The sequence below is a fragment of the Microplitis mediator genome, chromosome 2 (assembly GCF_029852145.1).
Source record: "Microplitis mediator isolate UGA2020A chromosome 2, iyMicMedi2.1, whole genome shotgun sequence".
NCBI lineage: Eukaryota > Metazoa > Arthropoda > Insecta > Hymenoptera > Braconidae > Microplitis > Microplitis mediator.
The window spans coordinates 21187992-21207900 of NC_079970.1; the positions used below are offsets into that span (position 1 = coordinate 21187992).

The 19909-nt window shown below is 27.8% G+C and overlaps 1 protein-coding gene and 1 long non-coding RNA gene across 7 annotated transcripts in view; one reads left to right on the forward strand and one right to left on the reverse strand.

Annotated features, from left to right (window-relative positions):
• LOC130663785 (cell adhesion molecule Dscam2-like) overlaps nt 1-19909 on the reverse strand; it is a 237895-nt gene that overhangs the window by 161064 nt on the left and 56922 nt on the right. For 5 of the 6 annotated variants that reach the window (XM_057463245.1, XM_057463246.1, XM_057463248.1 and 2 more), the window contains exon 1: nt 7882-8213. The exons of the other annotated variant lie outside the window; for it this stretch is intronic. The gene's annotated coding sequence lies outside the window, so the exon portion shown is untranslated. Of the gene's footprint in view, nt 1-7881; nt 8214-19909 lie in introns of those variants that run through there. 6 annotated transcript variants of the gene reach the window in all.
• On the forward strand, nt 1902-18010 carry LOC130663788 (uncharacterized). Its single transcript, XR_008989249.1, has 3 exons — nt 1902-2759; nt 3450-3727; nt 16998-18010. It is a non-coding gene; the product is annotated as an uncharacterized LOC130663788 (long non-coding RNA).

Genomic DNA, 19909 nt, shown 5'->3' on the forward strand with positions numbered 1-19909 from the left:
GTAGACAAGCAAGTAAATGCAAATAATTTTAGAAACAAAAGAAAATTTAAAAAAACATAGCAAGACTATAAATGAATGGCTTGCGGGTCTTTGTGTACTTCTACGTGCTCCCAACAATGCACTTACACCGATATCGAAGCCAATATATCTACGTATAGCTCTGTATACATATATATGTTTAACCGTCGGTTCAATCTTCTCCAATTAAATTCGATTGGAATTTTGGCCAATAACAATACCAAACGGAGTACTTGTTCACTGTGTCGAGATAATGAGGAAAACTATGGGGCTAGCGAAAAGCACACGGCTTAACAAACGCAGTACGATTCATTCACGTGAATATAACTTTAATTCCTATTTATAGGATAAAGTAGAGCATATAAAGCTCTGTAGACAAAATAAATAATTTTCACAACAGACTAACCCTACACTGAGAGAAAAGTGCTTAGTAACCTGAACTATTCAGCGACAGATATAAAAATATAGTCTCCTTAACCAATTTTTATTGTTACTGGAACTATATACTAGTGTGAATCAGCACGAAAAAATAGTTACATTAACTAAACTTAAGAAACTATTTTTGCCTCATTATGGTCACTACAAAACTTCAATCTTTTTAAATCAAGACTTAGTAGTGAACACAATATTACCTTTATCATTGGGCTGATTAACATAATATAGATACAGTAACTATGTTAGCTTAGTGACTGTATGATAGTTGGTAGAAATAATTTTAATAGTTGACTCAACTAAGAGTTTAGTCGTCGTCTCATAGAACTGCATTTATTTAGTTTCTTTTAATACTGACAAAAGTATCAACCGTACTATTTCATCTTAGTTGTCTAAACAACCAATTTCCAGTTAATTTAATAATTATAGAATATTTCTGCTGACTAATAATCGACTGTAAAAAAAAATTCAAAGGAGAATATAGTTATGGATATCCTTAATATTTAGTTTCCCTGGCTATAAATTCCGATCCTAATGCCAAAAGTGCGTACTGCAAAATATACGCCTTATTGGGTCTGCTGAGCCAAAGAAGCGTATCAAACATTTTTTTTGCTTATCAATTCCGAATTGTTAAAAATGTGAAGATCGATTAAAAAAGTGAAAAAAAATTTTTTTTTATACCAAAAGGGCGTGTAAAAATTTTTTGTTGTCAATCAATTCGGAATTATTTATTAAAATGAAAATCAATCAAGATGATATATATCTTTTCTCCCAATAAATTTTCCTTTTAGCTTAAACAACTTTTTTTTTTTTTTTTTTGGCTGAAGCATACAAAAATTCTCGCGTTAAAAAAATAGTAATTATTCTGACTAAATTTATTTTCTTCAAACTAAAAAATGCAATTGTTACTAAAAACTAACATATCTTGCTACAAAAAATATCTCCTATATTGAGAAATTAAAACTCTTTAAATAAGTAAAAATTTTTCGATTTAAGCGTGGGAATATGTTGACTTGAAAAAAAATATTTCGATTCGAGATAAAAATTCAAGATAAATTTTTACTTGTTACAGAAGTTTTTATTTCTTAATATTAGATATTTTTTTGAAGTAAGATGTATTAGTTTTTTGTAGCAATCTGCACTTTTTTGTTTAAAGAAAATAAAATTTCTCTCAATGAGTACTATTATTTAGCGGAAGAACTTTTCATGCTCCAACCAAAACAGAATAGTTGCTTAAACTAAGGGATAAATTTCTTGGGAGAAAAGATATATATGGAGGAGAGGGAAGTCATCAGAGCAAGGCAACAGCATTGGGAGTAGTTCGGTGCTCGCCACTAGATCGCGCCCACTTTTTGTAGTGTCCCTGGTAAGAAACTTATTTCAGAAGTATTATATTCCAAGCTTGAGAACAATTCTGGCATCAGTACTTCTCTGTTATTAGACAGAGTGACTAGTATTATTTTTGATTGTAATATAGGATGTGCTAAATTACATTATAACATTAATGTTTAACGTTAATGTTTCCTAAAATAATTTTTGTAATAATAGAAAAACATCAAGTATATTTAATGAAATAGAAAAAAAATTTTCTGTATTTATCACATAAATGTTGGCTATTAAAGAAAAAAGAATTCAGTAACAATGAAACAAAATTCGCACTACAGATCACTCAATAATTTTGTTTCTTGCAATACTAAATTATGGCAATGGTAACTATGAATGTTTAGTTACAATAAGTCGAATTAGTACATTCGCAGAAAGTTCGATTTTCTAGTGTGTACATCTAGACACAAATACTTATTGCTACTATTATAAATGATCTGAAGAACTAAGTGTACATTATTAACATCACAATAATCTTAATATTTATTAGACTAAGAATAAATTGCTTGCTACAATATAAGTTATAGTTACGTTAACTTTAAACTGATAGTAATAAAAACTTTCCCTAAAGTAGTTATGTTCATTATTGCTATCTTAGTATATGTAACTAAAAATAGTAAGAACGACTATGTAGTCGTAGAGCACTTTACTGTGGCGTATTAGTTACTGAAACTGACTTCAATAGCTGAGTCGTCTGTGAACTACGATTCCTTAGTTCAGAAAACCGTTTTTTTCTCTCAGTGTATAAAGAAGTCCTAAATCTTCTGTTGTAATGCGTCGAATACATTACTTTTGAATTAATGATTTTAATACTATACATCTTTAAGCTCTTTAACATTAAGCATATTTTTATTATTGAATTCTATTGGTAACAGTTCAAAAGATTTATCAAGAATTAATTCTAATGAAATTTTAAAATCAATTAGGTAAGAATTTCAAAAATATTTATCAAAAATTGAAAATACTTAGGTTTTTTTGGTCATTAATTACTTTAGGAATCGTAACTGACTTTAATCATAATTACTTTAATAATTAATGTACGATGGTTAGATATATTGAAGAATTTACTTTCATATGATCGATTATTGGTATCGAAATTAGAATTTGTTAATCTGGAATTAAGTTTTCGACGAGGGCAAGGATTACCTTTATCGCACTTTGCATTACAAAGTGAAAATTTATAAAACGATAAGTAGATGCATAATGTCTGATAAAAAATTATAATTACGAAATTTTAATTTTTTATGGACTTTTTACAACTTCAATTTAATTTTTATCTCTTGTTATTATTAAATTTATTCAATAATATTTACTCTCATCTATTTCTACTTTTGACTATATATTTATATGAAAGATTATAATAGATGATGAAATATTTCCTTTTCACATCGAACATCGGTTAATTTTTTACATATCCCTGTAGTCATGCTACAGTTCAAAAATTTTAAATGATCTAAAAATGATTATTGGCGTTTTTTTTTAATTTTTCAAAAGTTGTCTTCACAAAATCATTACATTTTAAACGTATATAATTATAAACTTACAAAGTCTAAAAACTTATGGATATTATAAAATACTATACGAAGTTCTAACATGAAGAATATTCTTATCTACAGCTATTCATCAATATATTGGCGTTCAAAGCCGTAAACGATCAACAAATTTTATAACATTAGCTTAATGACCTGATACTAAGTTTTAAACCATGTCAATGATAAGAATATGTCGAACGACTATGAGGCACTTATAATATATTGTATGTGTCATATATATTCAAGACATTCAAGGCAAATTGTGTATTAAATTGTTGATATAGTGGAAATAAAGCCTCGACAAAATCTACTTACAAGATCAACATATTTGAGATTCCTCTCTTTGCAATAAATTACTGAGTGTAAGTAAAATTTAATGATTGTTTTATTTCTTTCGATACGTAGCACTGATATAATCAGTTCTGATGAAATTCTTATCTATTATTTCTTATATTCAATTATTATAATACTACGAATATTGATAACCGGTGACAATTGAATCATACATACCCATATATAGAGCAAAAATGAAACATATATGAAGATTAGGCATATACAGTTTATATATAATCTATATATGGGTATATACAGAAAATATATAATACATATATGAAGAATATGACGTCACTTTTCATATATGGCCATTTATAATTCATTTTTCATGGGTAATAAATGTTTCGCTACCACCGCTTATTAATTCGATATCCATTTAAATGTTTTGATTTATCAGTATTCATTATTCATCATGTTGCTTAGCATTTCATAAATGTTTGAATCAGCTATTGCATCGATAAAATTTGTTTAAAAAATTAAATCAATCAAGATTACTATAAGAATAAAATCTCAATAACTACGTTTATGATAAGATAGTTTTATAAAACTATGAAATTGTAAACACATCATTAAGCCGATTAGAACATCTTAAACATTTAATGAATGCAAATAAGTAAATATTAAAACAACACCCGAGGCGAGACATGTCTCGTACGGGCACTTGCGCGAAATATCGCGCTAGTTGCTGATAGCTTGTGCGTAATTCACGCAGTATATTCATTGTATGCACAAAGCCAAGCCCAAAGGCAACTTTAAAATTCAAAGCTTTTGAACTGAGACTATCGCTCCAGCCATTTTAACTATGTACTTTCAACAAACTTCTGGCCTCGATCTCGATAAATATGCACTTCCTTATTGTGTATAGTTGCATCTATCTTCACTATACTACTACTTTCTTCACTACACCCTTTTCTCTCTACAATTCGTCGTTTTCTCCCGAGTCCTCTGATAACCGCAAGTCGGTGATGATATCCCCTAAGGCGCTTCACTTCCCTTTCAGCTCGTACTCTCAAGCCATTCCCGCTCTTTAACTCTTCCCGAGCGTCCTACTAACCACCTAGGTACTCACTTCATAGCTATATACTTGCTGCATTATTTAGTCAATATCGCACCCCACTTTCGAAAAAATGTTCCAACCCTTAACATTTCTCATATCTTTTTACTCACTTTAATACTTCTGATTGCTTACTTAATTCTTTTGAACCCCTCGAAAATGGTTAATATCTCACTGGTGGCAATTAATAATTAGCTTTTTTTTTAGTAATTAAATTTAGATTTGAAAAAAAATTTTTGATTGATTTACGTCTTGACTCAACTGTAATAGTTTAATTAAATACGGTTACTGACAAAGAAAAATAAAATAAATAAATTAAATTGAATTGAACGTGAAACGAGAGCTTTCAGGAAAATTATTCGTTGGCATACGACTAAGCGAATTGACAGGGAACAGAAATATACCGTACCAATGGGAACTGCTACAAAAGATAGGCAAGAAAAACGTTGGAAAAAAAAAATTAAAACTTCAAAGTAAATGCAATTGAAAATTTTCGCATAGTCAAGAAATGGAATAATATAATAAAAAGGTATGAAAGATATGAACACAATGGTCATTATATCTTTTTATATCCAGTACACGGACCTCATGCAATTTCCGTTCGTAAGTTTGACTGGCTAAACATCCGCGAATTATTTTTGTCCATATTTTACCCGGCTCCCTTCTATTTCATTAATTTTTTATATTTGTCTATAATTTTTTTCTTTTTTTATTTAGCAATAAATAAAATAAACTAGCTTGTTTGAGTCTACTGTACATATTTTAAATTGAAAATACCGAAAGCGACTAAACTACAGTGAGACTGGTAGAAGAAATAATTAGAATTGGAAATCCTCAAATAAAGAGAATAGAATAACTAATAAATAAAGTAAGCGTTAAAAAAGTGTAAGAGCAGTATTGTTGTTTGCGTGAGCATGTCGTTAATTTTTCATCTCGTCTAAACGTGCAAGCTAAAGATCCTGAGTGAGTCGTTAAATTTTCATAATGTATAACACGCACGCAGCTGCATATACTCTAACAACTTTAAATTCTGCTAGTTTAAAGCTCTATTCAAACCTTCGTACACACAGATTAACTCCATGAGAGAGTAAAGAAAGAAAATACATAATGCTTCGTTACATAGTAGCATATTAGTTGAGATAAGTTTAGGAAATTGCACTATCAAGCGAAAAGCTCAAAAGCACTATTTTGAATCTTTATACCGGTTAATACGTCAATGTACGGTATAATTTTCTCAAAACGATAAGTAAATTTCCCTGTACCTTCTCTGCCATTCATTGCCTATAATCTGGGCTTTTTAACAGGGCAGTAATTCTGGAGATCGTTAACGACCAATTCAATAATGACAATATTTCGAAATCAGCGAAAGAGCAAGTGACCCAAAAAATATTATAAACATTTGAAATTGTTTCTAAATATTCATAGAAAATTTAGTAATTTCTGGAAACGTCTTAAGAGGTTTTGATTAATTTTAGGTAATCCCTCATGAAAAAATAAAATTTGTCGAAATAAATAATATGTAAAAACGAACTCGTATAATAATGGAGTAGTGTTTAAAATAAAAAAACATCTGACAGTAATTTAATAACCATAAATTAATTTTCCGATTCAATTATAAGTTTATAAATCTATTTGCGTATAGTGGCAATTGAATTTTTGGTATGACACTAAAAGTTTAAAGGTAAATCTATTTTGAGCTGAAAGCCAAGTTAACATTTACCAGTGATTCGCTACATACTTTGATGGAATATATATATGTATATATATGAGCAATCAAGTTTTCCAAGTTTGACTTATCTAATTTACCAGAGTTTTTTCGTCTGCTTAATAAACTAGTAATAAACGTAACATGAAAAATCTCATTAAAAACACCATACTGCAGTCTATCGCAAAAAAAAATACATTTTAAAATAAAATGTATTTCTACATATGCAAATAAATTTTCATTTTTCTGTAAGCGCGGATCCTTGAAAGTTTTAAAAATGTATCAACTCCACTTAATATCGAAGCATTTTTTATTTTTCTATGTAATTTTTTTTTTTTTTTTTTTTTTTTTTTTTTTTTTTTTTTCATTTCTCATATTCATATATTGCAGCAAAATTACTGTTTACAATGAAAAAAAGCTATTTACCTAAAATTTTTTTATTTTTAATTTATATACTTTATTTTTATCAAAAAAAAAAAAAAACTTATACGAAAACTTTCAGCCACCACGAATCAGTGTTTAAATAAAAGTAAACAAAAATTAAAATGAAACTTGTGAACTGGAATAATATCATGAAAAAAAAAAAAAACCCAACACGTCTAAAGGTTTCTAGTGATTAAAATTCCACGCAATTCGTTAGTTCGCGCATTTAATTACAAAATAAACGAGAAAAAAAGTAAAAAATGATATGTATAAATGAGTGTAATGAATATTTGTAAAACGATTAGTATAACTCAAAAATATTTTTTTTTTAATTAAATGAAAGTAATTATTATGCGAAAAAAAATATTTATTTTCTTTGTCTTTTTCTTTCACGAAAGAATTCGATTCTCGTCGGAAATGTCTGCGGCGGAAGACTATTACGTTCTCTAATGAGATCAGCGACATCGTCGGTGTCTGCAATAAGATTTAAACGTTTTATTTTAATTTAGTCACGTATTTGACAGATATTTTTAATAAATTTTTTCTTCTTTTCAAATATCCCTGGTCAAAATCATGTTAAATCAAAATATGTAAAAAAAAAAAGAACATTAATTTATTTAACAGTAATTAAATAATCTAAATTTTTAAAAAATACATATATAGTTTATATAAAATTCATCATATTTTATCTAAAAAGTAATAACTTAAGAGATTTAAATATGACATTAATAATTTTTATCATCCGTACTTTTAAATTAAAGCTATTTTTTAACCGTTAAACAAAAGTAGTCTGATAAATGTGTGAAAAAAAAGCTTTTGCATATGCAACCCATTAAAAGTCAAGCCGATAAGCTCACTGAATCATAAATAATTGCTCTATCTCGTTGACCCATAGAAAAATAAAGATCGTTTAATAAAAAAAAATCTTCAGTGAAAATAAAATAATAAATGTTTTAAATTAAATAGCAAAAAAAAAAACTTTATATAAATGAATTACATACATTTTTATCTGTTGATATTCCGTTCATGTTCACAATTGTCACGTGTTTCTAAAACAAGTCCCAGTTTCTGGTTTTTTTTTTGGTAAAAAAAAGTCGTTAATTACTCATATAAAATTATGAACAAAAATTTATATTTGAAAAGTCACGTTGTTTAAATTTAAAAGACCACAGTATTAATGAATTTGAATTAAAAAAAATCTTATAATTGTATATGGTTATTTGATGATTATAAATAAATAAGCTATTTTATAAATTCACTGAATGTAAAAAGGGGTCGACTAATACAATTAGGGGGGCACCTTTCTCCGAGTAAATCGCGTGGAGAACTGACACCTAACGCGCGATCCAGCATCCCTCTCAGCATCCAACCACCGAGAGGATCCGAGCACGCGCGAAATACTCCCTCTCTTAAAAGCGTACAAACCACCCCTCGAACCCGCTGTCAACCCTTTCGACTATCCACGTTTCGTATTCTCTCCTTTTTTTTCTGAATTTTTTATTCCGTGTATTCGTATCTGAGCTTTATCACGTTAGCTTTCTCACTCTATTTTTATTTTTTTTTTACACAAACTCAAGTAGCCAGGTCTTTCAACCCACTCAAGCTTACATACACACATCAACGTGTTTCGTATAGTTTTTTTCTCATACACAACAATACATTCATCTTACTTGACAGTGTATATCTGTATAAATCTTCGAGCAATCAGTACAGGTCTGATTAAACAGTGGAAGAAATTTCAACGAAGGATAGTAATTGATTTATATATAAGTTTTTTTTTTATTTGTTAAACATCTTATTGACTTTTATTGTCTTATACTGTTTTTATTTTGTTTATTCAGTTGATTGTACAAAGTATAAAGTATACAGTCATACCTAATGATGTGTATCTTTATAAGAAAAAAAATGGCGGGTTTTTTCGAACTATTTTTTTAAAACAGAAATTTATTTTATATCATAAAGAAATTTTCGGACTGAAATAAACTAGTACAGAAAATTAAAAGAGAGGGGAGAAAGAAAAATGAGACTAGAAGAAAAAATTGTCGGTGTAATTTTTTTTTTTCATTGTTTCCACTTTCTTTTAGTCACCGAATGAGTGATCTGTATCGAAAATACCCAGTTAAAAAAATAAATTTTCAATGTGGGGCAAAATGAACCATCTAAAAAATCATGAAATTTTTCTAGGGAATATTTTTCACTAAAATAAAAAATGTTTTTCGGACGTCCATTATGCCCCTCTTAAATTTTGTTCTATAAAAAATTTTAAGGGACTCATCTTACCCCACAGTACTTTATTGCCCTCTCTACCTAATATTTTATAAATAAATAAGCTTATTTATGTGAGTTTTTTAATTAAAAAAGTAATATAATTATTTTCTTGGTTGAAGATCAATTATTTATTTACAAATAAAAAAGAAATGCAAAAAAGTATGGATCTCGAAGGAGTACTTGTTAAAGTTACGCCAAGGAGAAGTGTATTCTAACGACGAAAAGTCGAGGTTACGATGATTTATTGGACTCTAGAGTGTCTCCGAGATCTCTAGAATTCAAGAAAATGTCTTGGGGACATCCCTTAGATCGTTACAACAAAAAAATTACATATTTTTATAAATAATTCCTTTCCTTACGTGCACTACCAACTACGTACAACAGTATTAATTATGATTTTGTTAGCGACAAATTTTTAGTTATGTAATTTTTCATTACTTCTACATACTCTGAGTGGAAAATTTACTATACGGCGAGAAAAATTTTGTCATTTAAGCGATTTAAAGTATAGTCAAACAGTTGATCATGAAAATAACTATTCATTTGTTAATTATTGCAATACGTATAGTTAATTTAACAACATCCTAATTTATTTTAATGATCTATAGTATACTCAGAAAATTAAGTGATTGTGTTTATTATGCTAAATTTTTAATTCCCATCATCTAGAATGATTGGAACGTTTTTTAATCCAAAATTAGTCAGTGTTATAATTTTTTTAAATAGAATTAATAATTATTGGATGATTACTTCTGCAATGAATTTCGTAACAGTTACTATCAAGATGGTAACAATTACCATCAGCATGATAACAGTTACTATCAGGATGGTAACAATTATATTTTCTGATGGTAACTGTTACCATCTGGATCATAAATATAACTATTTAGAATAATAATAATAATTAACTCTAGTTAACACGAAGGATTGTAACAATTATCATAAATATGGTGAATATTACAATCTATATGATTTATACAATCATCTAGATAGTATTCACTACTATCGCATTGATGGTAAAAATTTTTACCATAACTAGATAGTAATTCCTATCATTTAATTTTCTGAGTGTATCGTTAAATAAACTATTCAATGTTTGTCCTCCGATGAGAATTCATTTTTTAATTTTTTTATTAAGTATTCGTATCGTTATATTGACGATACGATGGATCGTAACATCGTTGATTAAGTACATGGAACTTGCGCAGTTAAGCAAATGTCAAGCTAACCATCAGAAAGCCTTTGTGAGCGTTGTGTCACATACTTCTTATTAGTAATTAATGAGCTTTTAGGTTATTATAATTTAGATAATTTAATTAAAATGAATGACTGGTCAAAAATTTTTACGGACTGATTTTAATAATTATTTCCAATATAAAAACATTTTATAGCTTCCATATAACTTTATTTTGCTTTATTATAATTAATAGATTTATATCAAGCGCGAATTGACATTTTCAGTTTTAAAAAATGTCTTATTATTTGTTTTTTAACCAATAAAAGTATTTGTTAAAAGTTTTTTTTGTTTAAATTATTGTAAGTAACTGATTAATCAATATAAGTCACTGAGTCTGAATATTGATACATATCATATTATGAAATGGTTAATGAGGCTGTATTCTTAACTTGACATCTTTCAATTTACATTAATTTTTTTTTATCCAAAACTATCGACAAGATTGTCTTATTAGGGTTTCTTCGGATATCTATAATGACAATGATACACGGAAAAAAAAAAATAGGTGCTGCAACAGGACAAAATCCTGTTGTAGCAACAGGATTTTCCTGTTACAGCAACAGGACACACCCTGCTTCCACAAAAAAAAGTCTGTTGCTACCACAGGATGTTTCCTGTTGCTACAACATGAAAATCCTGTTGCTACAGCATGAAAATTCTGTCGCTGCAACAGGATTTTATCCTGTTGCAGCATCTATTCTTTTTTCCGTGTATTGCCATTTTGACGTTACGCTGCGACAATACTTAGATCGCCAAAATGACTATACAGAATATCTGAAAAAGTTGACTATAGATAGTATAGCTGTAGTAACGAAATGTTCAGTTGTTTTGACGAGATTTTTCTCGCCGTGTAGTGGCGAAAAAATGATAAATAAAATAAAAAACCTCATATATTGAAAATCAGATTATCGAAATATGTTTGAGGAATTTTCATTTATTAAATTTTTTATAAATACCTCAATCAAATATTATTTGCAAATAATTTACTGAACATAAAAAAATGTATTTATTAAATTTTATTTTAAAACAGAATATTTACTTTTTAATATCAAATAAAATATTTTGAAATTTAAAATTTTCATCATCAAATATAAAGTAAAATATTTATCAACATTATTGATATTTACATTCAATAAATTATTTTTGATTATGCGAGGATAGAAAAAAAAATTTAATTATTTATGCTTTCATTTTTCTGACAGAAACGATGAAAAAAAACTAGTTAGGGGAAAAAATAATGCAGCCATAGAGGAGTACTTGGAAATCAATCGGATTTTCAAAGTCAAAAGTTAAGAATATTGATTCGCTTATGAACTCTAAGTGGAAAATAAAGACCAGGTAAATGTATAGTACAGTGAAGTTAACGTTTAAAGTTGTGCAAAGTAACGACCTTACAATTACCGACGAAAAAATAAGAAAATCTCTTTCTCTTATTCTCTCTCTTTAACTTTTCTTTCGTTTATTCTTTTTTGAAAGCTTTTATTACTTATTTTTTTTTTTTAATTCTCGTCGACGATTTTTCTCATCCTCGTTTTGTGACTCGGGCGGATTTCACCGTTGTGTGGCGATTGTCTGGAAGAAACGAATAAAAAGTAGGATGACGGTGGAACAAGATACGTGCTGATGGTATGTATAGTAGTAGAAGTAATAGTTGTCGAGGTGTTGGTAGTGGTAGTGATAATATCGGTATCAGTGGATATAGACAGACAGACAAGCGGAAAAGTTATAAAAGAAATGTTCAAAAGAAAATAGACAGTTTGATAGAATACTAAAAATAAAATTATTTAAGTATAATCCATCATAAATACATCTAATCTAAAAATCAATTCTAATTAATAATGAAAAATTGGTTTAAATTTTTTTTCTACATTATTTTAGTGATAAAAATAATTTTTAAAGAAATACATTTTTTTCTTTTTACATTTTTCTGTCAAATAAAAAATGCATTAAACTTTCTATATTTATATAGACGTTTGATAACTTGAAGCAGTCATAAAAATATTATTCATAAAGTAAAATAATTTATTACTGTTAGAAATAAATGAAAATTTTTAAATTATTATTAATAATGAAATATTCTATAAAATTAAATAAAATGAACATTAAATATGAAAATTAAATATATTGCTCATGTAATTTATTTAATAAATAATACTATTATAAGTTGATGAGAGACAGAAAGTAAAATTAAATTAAACTATACTTGAGCTTGATAATAAATCTAATTTTAATATTTAATATTAAATCCGAAATTTGTAATACAAAAATATATAAATAAGAAAGACAGTATTATAATATATACTTTAAGATTATTGTGAAATTGACAAAGTGTTTTTAAATTTAAAATCCAAACAATAAATCACGTATGAAAATGATTTGTTGGATAATCCAATGTATTTCAGGCATAAAAGTAAACTTGTATTCAATTTTTGCCTAACATTGGGGATAAAAAATATCAATATATGTATATTTATATATTTATATATACATATATAAATGATGTAGTTATATAAGTTTGATTCAAGAAGAATGTGTTGAAGTAAAAGTTATAGAAAGGAAAAGGAATAAGAGTAAGAAAGTAAAAAAGTTGTTTAAAGTGTTCTCTGTCGATCGTACATTTGAAATGTGTAAAATGTACAGCTACAGGTTGTGAGCTCAGGCTTTGGAGGGGTTGTAGAAAGAGTCAGGGGGTAAAGGAATAGAAAGAGCATGCCATGAGGCAAGGAAGATTTATAGTAGCCGAGCCCGCAGGCGGTGGAGATTGATACGCGGGGTGTTGCCGCCTTGATGCTTTTGAGCTTTCCAAAGAGGATACCGAGGTGCAAAAACGTGTTCGCTTCGTGGCTCGCACGAATGATTTTATTTTTTAACATTGCTGTGCTCTAGTTATCCAACATCATTGCTATACTACTAAGACCTGTTGATTCGTCCATTTTTTGTGACTGAAAATACGTTTTATCTATAAACCTTGCCCGCTTTTCTCTGATTTCGTCATTTTTTTTTTAAAGATAATAACAGATAGGGTAGAGGTACCGTTTGTGGCCACTGCTCCATTATTGGACATTTGATACTTTATTTTAATTAATGAAAAATTGTAAAATAAAATTATCATTTTAATAGTGGGGTCAAAGTATCTTTGAACACATTTTAAAAATTAATTTTGTCATTACGAATTTTACAAATTATTTTACTAAAATTTTGCAAGCTTTCAAAACTGGCCCTAAAGTGGCCAAAAACGGTACCTCTACCCTTCATTATTTTAATATCATTAAATACCTTAGGGAATTACTGTCATTGTTTATTTTCATGTATGATAAAAATTTTTTTAAAAAATATTCCCAAAATTTTTTACCGAGTTATAGGTTTTTTAATTTATTAACATTTTTTGATTGACAGTTCGATTCCATATTCATCGACTTCTTTGAAAACTAATTTTATATATTATCTTCTAGTATAAATGTTTTAGAAACGTCTATACAATTTTATGATCATGAGATATAAGAATATCAATATTAATGTAAATAATAAACTATTTATTAAACAAAAAAGTATGAATAGGTCAAGAGTGCCAAGAAAAGTATATGAATTACAAGGTACATTGAAGTGAATATTTTATCGAAAATCTTTAGATATTTCAAGCGTAGAGACAAAAGAATTTTTTACATAGAAGTTAAATTGAAGACAAGCGTCGATGACAGAAGAACAAAGAACTGTTCTTTTACCAGAAAATCAATTTTTTAAGAGCTTGTAAAACGTGAGATCAGAAACTAAAAGAAAAAATATAGACCCTTATAAGATCCCTATTATATGATAAATCATCAATGAAAACTCTGCACTAATTAATATCGTACTGGCTCAACTCAAGGGATTTTTCTCTAAATTTTTCATTTTTGAACTATAAATATATTGTCCCCATAAAGTAAACTAATTAGGTACGTAAAATTCTGTTCGATTTTTTTTAATTTCACTTCGTTATGAATCAATTCACTTCCACTCGTATTTTTACGATAAGTTTTTTTTTTCTTTTTTTTTATTGGTATCGCATCCACTCGAGTTAAGTCAGAGTGTAAAATCGAGTGCGCAGTCACTGCGTAATTTTTATCATGACTATAGTTAGCTCTTACTCGTCTACTGTACTCTGTACTCTGGTGTGGTGCCTTGAAAGCATCCACCATATTTGCTAATAGAGGACCCGCAGGTTGCAATTAATTATAATTGCAGCGTTGAACTGGAATTGTTCACGAATGCTGGCCGCATTTGAATCTCTACACTAATATATACCCACACACATCCACACTTATATATATATATATATATATATATATATATAGACATATATATTTGTTCAGTTCACTGCTCTCAACACCCAGATTGTTCGACTCAGAACCAGAAAATAATACCCGGGAACCTTTTACACTGGTGATATACCCTCTTGATTAAAAGAGAAAAAAAAATGTTAAATAAAGTAAATAAAAAAAAAGTACTAACTAATATAACATTACAAATTTATAAAATTAAATTATCAGTATTATGGAATTTTCCATATTATATTTAAAAGTTAATTAAATTAAATATTATTACAGAATAATAATCGAAATATTCAAGCTTTCAAAGATATGAATATTTAATAAAAATAACTATATTAATTAGATTAACTCGACATTCCATAAAAGCTTAATCAAATATTACCAAATTTTATCTATGATTATAATACGCACGGTATAGCACAATGAACTAATTGCCGTAACAAATTCAATATCTCCTGTTTTTGGGGTTACGACATTGGAAAATTACGCCATCGAAATGTACTCTCTTAAATATGGAATAGTGAAATTAGTGAGTGGTATACTTTGCACTAGCAATAAGTGACTATTCACTGCCAAATAGTGATTTTCACTAATTCGTTTTTAGAGAGTAAGAAAAAAAATAATACTACATAGGGGAGTGAGGGGTAAAATGGAGTACTTTAGGAAATACCAAGTTTTCGAGGACTCAAATACACTAAATCTTTTTTTTTATGATATTCAAAGTAAATAGAAAAAATTTTCAGTTACCGTTAAAAAAAAAAAGATTTTAATTTTTGCGGGCAAAATGGGGCACCCCCTAAAAAAGGTAAAAAAAAAAATATTCTGGATTTTAAATGAATTTGATTAAGTTAAATTTTTTGTAAGTAATTTAGTCGAAGAAAAATTATATTTTACATGATTATTGGATACAAAAGAAGAAAAACAAATTTTTAATAGTTTTTATCATAAAACAAAAGTAATTAATATTTTTCAACTGACAATTGATTTTTGAAAAAGTTTAACAAAAAAAATTCAAAATAACGCTCAATTACATTTACAAAAGTGATTTTGGAATGTTTAAAAACCATTTAAAATATAAAACTTTTTTTTTATATAATTTTGGGGATATCCCGTTTTGCCTACCCTACCCCCTTTTGCCCCCATCCCCCTCCTCCCTTCCTCTAAACCGAAAATTTGAAGCCCACTACGCTTGTTCTCTCCTATAATATTTTTTAAACCATTTACTCATGATCAAAATCAATGGAACAGCATTATACATTTACATTTTTTAATAATCAAGCCCATTCATTTAACTTCATGTTATATCGAAACGCTTTTCATGTATCGAACCCAAATATTGCATAAGCAAGTAGATGAACGAATTCAAATATATATTACATTAAATAGGATTTAATTGCGCTTCACTCCCCGATGCAATTATATTGATTGTTGATTATAAATTCATATAATACTCTCAAAAGATTCACAGATAATTAATAGATGATTAATATGAATTAAAGTATATTTCCATATTGATTTTTAAATTGAAACTTGTAATTAACAGATCGATAAAATACATACAAACGATTTACGGATAAAAAATAATAAGGCTGAACAATATAAACGTTTGAGTAAAATGAGCAAAGTGAGTGAAGTGGTTTCAGTTCATTCAGACAGGCGGAAGTTTATTCCACACCTTCTAGCTCACGGTCCGATGCTTCCTAACAACGCTTTTCTGTTCTGGACATTTCGCTCGCCCTATTCGTATAATACTGAAATGACATGGCTGACTAAAGTTTGCGCTGTTGCTTCTTCCTTTCTTTATCTTTATTGTTGTTATTCCCAGTAACTACTTGCTATCATATCTTCGATTTAAACTTTCAAATTCATCTTTCACTTTAACATACTCGCGGAAAATTAAACAGCAATATTTATTATAAAATTGTGGGAAAATTAAATATATTTTAGCGATGGAAATTATTATCGTAATAATTTACATCTCTGTGATTTGAAATAATGAAACACGGAATAAAATAAAATTTTAATCAATGTTTGAAATAATAACAAAGCAATTTAATATTAATATTTCTAAAAAAAAATTAATTTATTAATTTTTTTTTTAAATTGATTGAATATTATTAATTTATTTAAAACTACAAAATTTTACGCTCACCATTTCAATCACCAATAATTTAATTAATTAATAAAAACACTGTGTTAACTGAAGTGATCGAGTAAGTAAAAATATTCACAAAATAAAATTTTTTCAACACCGAAAAATTTAACACCTACACCGCCTGGATTTATCCCGTTTTTTTTTTTACAGTGCATTAATAATTGCTAAGTCGTCACAAAATTCAATAACCATAAAAATGTGAATAAAAAATTTTTACATCCGATATTCAATAGATTTATTTCTTTTGAATAAGAAAGTCGTACGACTTCAATTTTGATTCAAAGAAATTGATGTAAGGATATGAAAGAGGATTTGCATTCCTGCAGACAGAAAAAAAAGTATTTTCTATTTCATTAATCATCGACATCTCAACTTATTTCGCATCGTATATCATTTTATCAGAGTATGGAACCAAAAGAATATGCAACCCATATAAATGCTACAACATGCTACAAAGTATACTATATAGCAGTAACCACTTTTACCTCAAGGCTCTCAACTTTCGGCCGACAGTCAAGAACTTAGACAGCATTGAATTAGAATATAAGTAAATCCTGATTCACAGGTCTGCAAATTCTCCACTTCAACAAATATAAATGTACCTAAATCTATGCATCTAAACTATCTTTGCTTACGCTGTTTTCATTTTCTGTTAATTTTCAAATGGATAGTTATTTATATGTAGATATATACTGTATATAATATACATAAAATCAACTAAAAGAATAACTTGAGAGTGATGGAGCAAAACAAGTCAAGTAACACTTGACAATTTTAATGTAACAGATGTCTATCCGATCGGTTGGGGTCTGTAACTCTACTATTCGCTATGCTCAATAGCAACTGCCACAAACCACAATACCACTGAACAGTGGCAGACTGTGTCTACCAAAGGGAGTTCATGTCACACCGACTGATCGGACTTTGGTCTATTCTCCTTCGTGTTTAGTTATAGTCAATACTTGATCAATGATCATACACAAATTTAAATAAAAATAGTAAATAAATATTACGTGTAATTTGATCAAAAAAGATTTCTATATGACAGTTTGAATTGTCAATTCCACTTGTCAAATCAAAAAATGCTTCTTATTTATCAAAAATAAATTCAATAAATCTAATGAGCTTATTTTATCAATAAAATGTTAAATAAAAATTTTTATGCTGACTTTTTTAAGTGAAACGAAAATTATTTACTGAAAATACTGCTCTTGAACAGTTTTTTTGTGTAGTTTATTTATCAAAAGTTTTTGTTATTGTAAAATTTAATGAGAACTTTCTAGAACTAATTTGAGGGTGCATGTAATTAATTATCCGCAAACTATAAATAAAATTTTAGTTAATAGAGTTTTACTGAATATTTTGAATTTATTTGTCAGTAAGTTTGATTAAACGAAAACATAAATAATTTTCGTTCAAGTTTTGTTTTTCTTGATAAATCACGTCAAAATAGAATAACTCTACTGTCAGTTACCTTCTTCATTGTTTGCCTTTAAAGTTTAATAATTTGAAATAAACATTGTAGAGTTCATTATACTAAAAGTTGAAGCTTGTTGTATTTAGTCGCCAAATAATTAATTTATATTGTACGTTAATATAATATATACAGTAAATATGATATGATAAAATACATTTATTGAAGAACTGAAATATAGTTTTCATTTTTTTTTCAAAATATACTGCTATTATATAGGGTAGAAGTACCGTTTTTGGTCACTTTGGGGCCAGTTTTGGCCACTTAAAGAGTTTAAATAAAATAATTATTAAAATGCGCAATGGCATAATTAATTTTTTAAATGTGCCTGAAGATACTTATATCACACTATTACAATTAAATTTTCTTTTTAATACATTTTTAATAATTAAAATAAAGTATTAAATGTCCAAAAATGGAGCAGTGGCCACAAATGGTACTTCTACCCTATATTTAACAAAATAAAAAATGAAAACTCTGATTTGTAAAAATAAATAATACGGAAATCAAGCTTTAGATATTTCTAAATTAGTAGGGGTGCGAATAGTTCGAACTTTCGGATTATTCGTATCGAATCGAATCGAATGGTTCGAATTTTTCGTAGGCATTCGAATTATTTGTAAATTCTCAAATTATTTGAAAATTCACAAATAATTCCAATATTGTTTTTGGAACAACTTAAAATTGTAATAGTTTTTGGAATAATTCAAATTTTGATCAGAGGTAAATAGAGCTTAGGCACGAAACTACACAAAAATTACTTTCGGTTACTTCAAAAACTAAAGCTTATAAGCTCTCCATTAAATGAAAATTGAATGTCTGAAAGCTGACCAAAATTTTCTCGATTCAAGTCGAGCAATTTGAAAAGTTACTTACAAGTAATTCAAAAATTTCGAATAATTCAGAAACTCGAATTATTTTATTCGATTCGAACTCGAATCGCACACCCCTATAAATTATTGAACTTTGACATTACTAGTAATATAAACCGGAAAATGAGTATTTTGTTTAATTATCTTGTTTCTCAAAAAATTTTCAACTTCTATATCTCATAAATTTTAATAAACTTATTGTGTTATTAAACAGCTATTATTATCAAACAATCAAATGGGATATCATGCAAATTAACGTAATATATTTCTAGTAGTTTACCTGATTCAGCGAAATTAAAGTTCACTCGAACAACAGTTAATTTGCTAATATGATACGTTGTACTACACATAACATGAGTAAAATGTTAATTATATTAATTCATTTATCCGATAAGTTTTTATGTCCTATTTATAAACCCTACTATCGTCACCTAAAGTCGTACAAAATTTTTTTTTACGCATGATGTAAAAATAATATTTTTATGACGGCAGTACTGCATTATATTGTTGGAGTTTCATGTCGAATGAACAAAAAAAACATTATTTTTTTTTAAATAACCAAATATTTTTTTAAATAATTCAACAATATTTTTTTTATCCTCAGAGAGAATCGAAAAATGAAATTTGATTAGAAGTTGAATTGGGACGTCGCTCAATATTGTATGACATGATCATATTCTTGGTGGTTTGAAACATTGATTAACCGTATATTTACA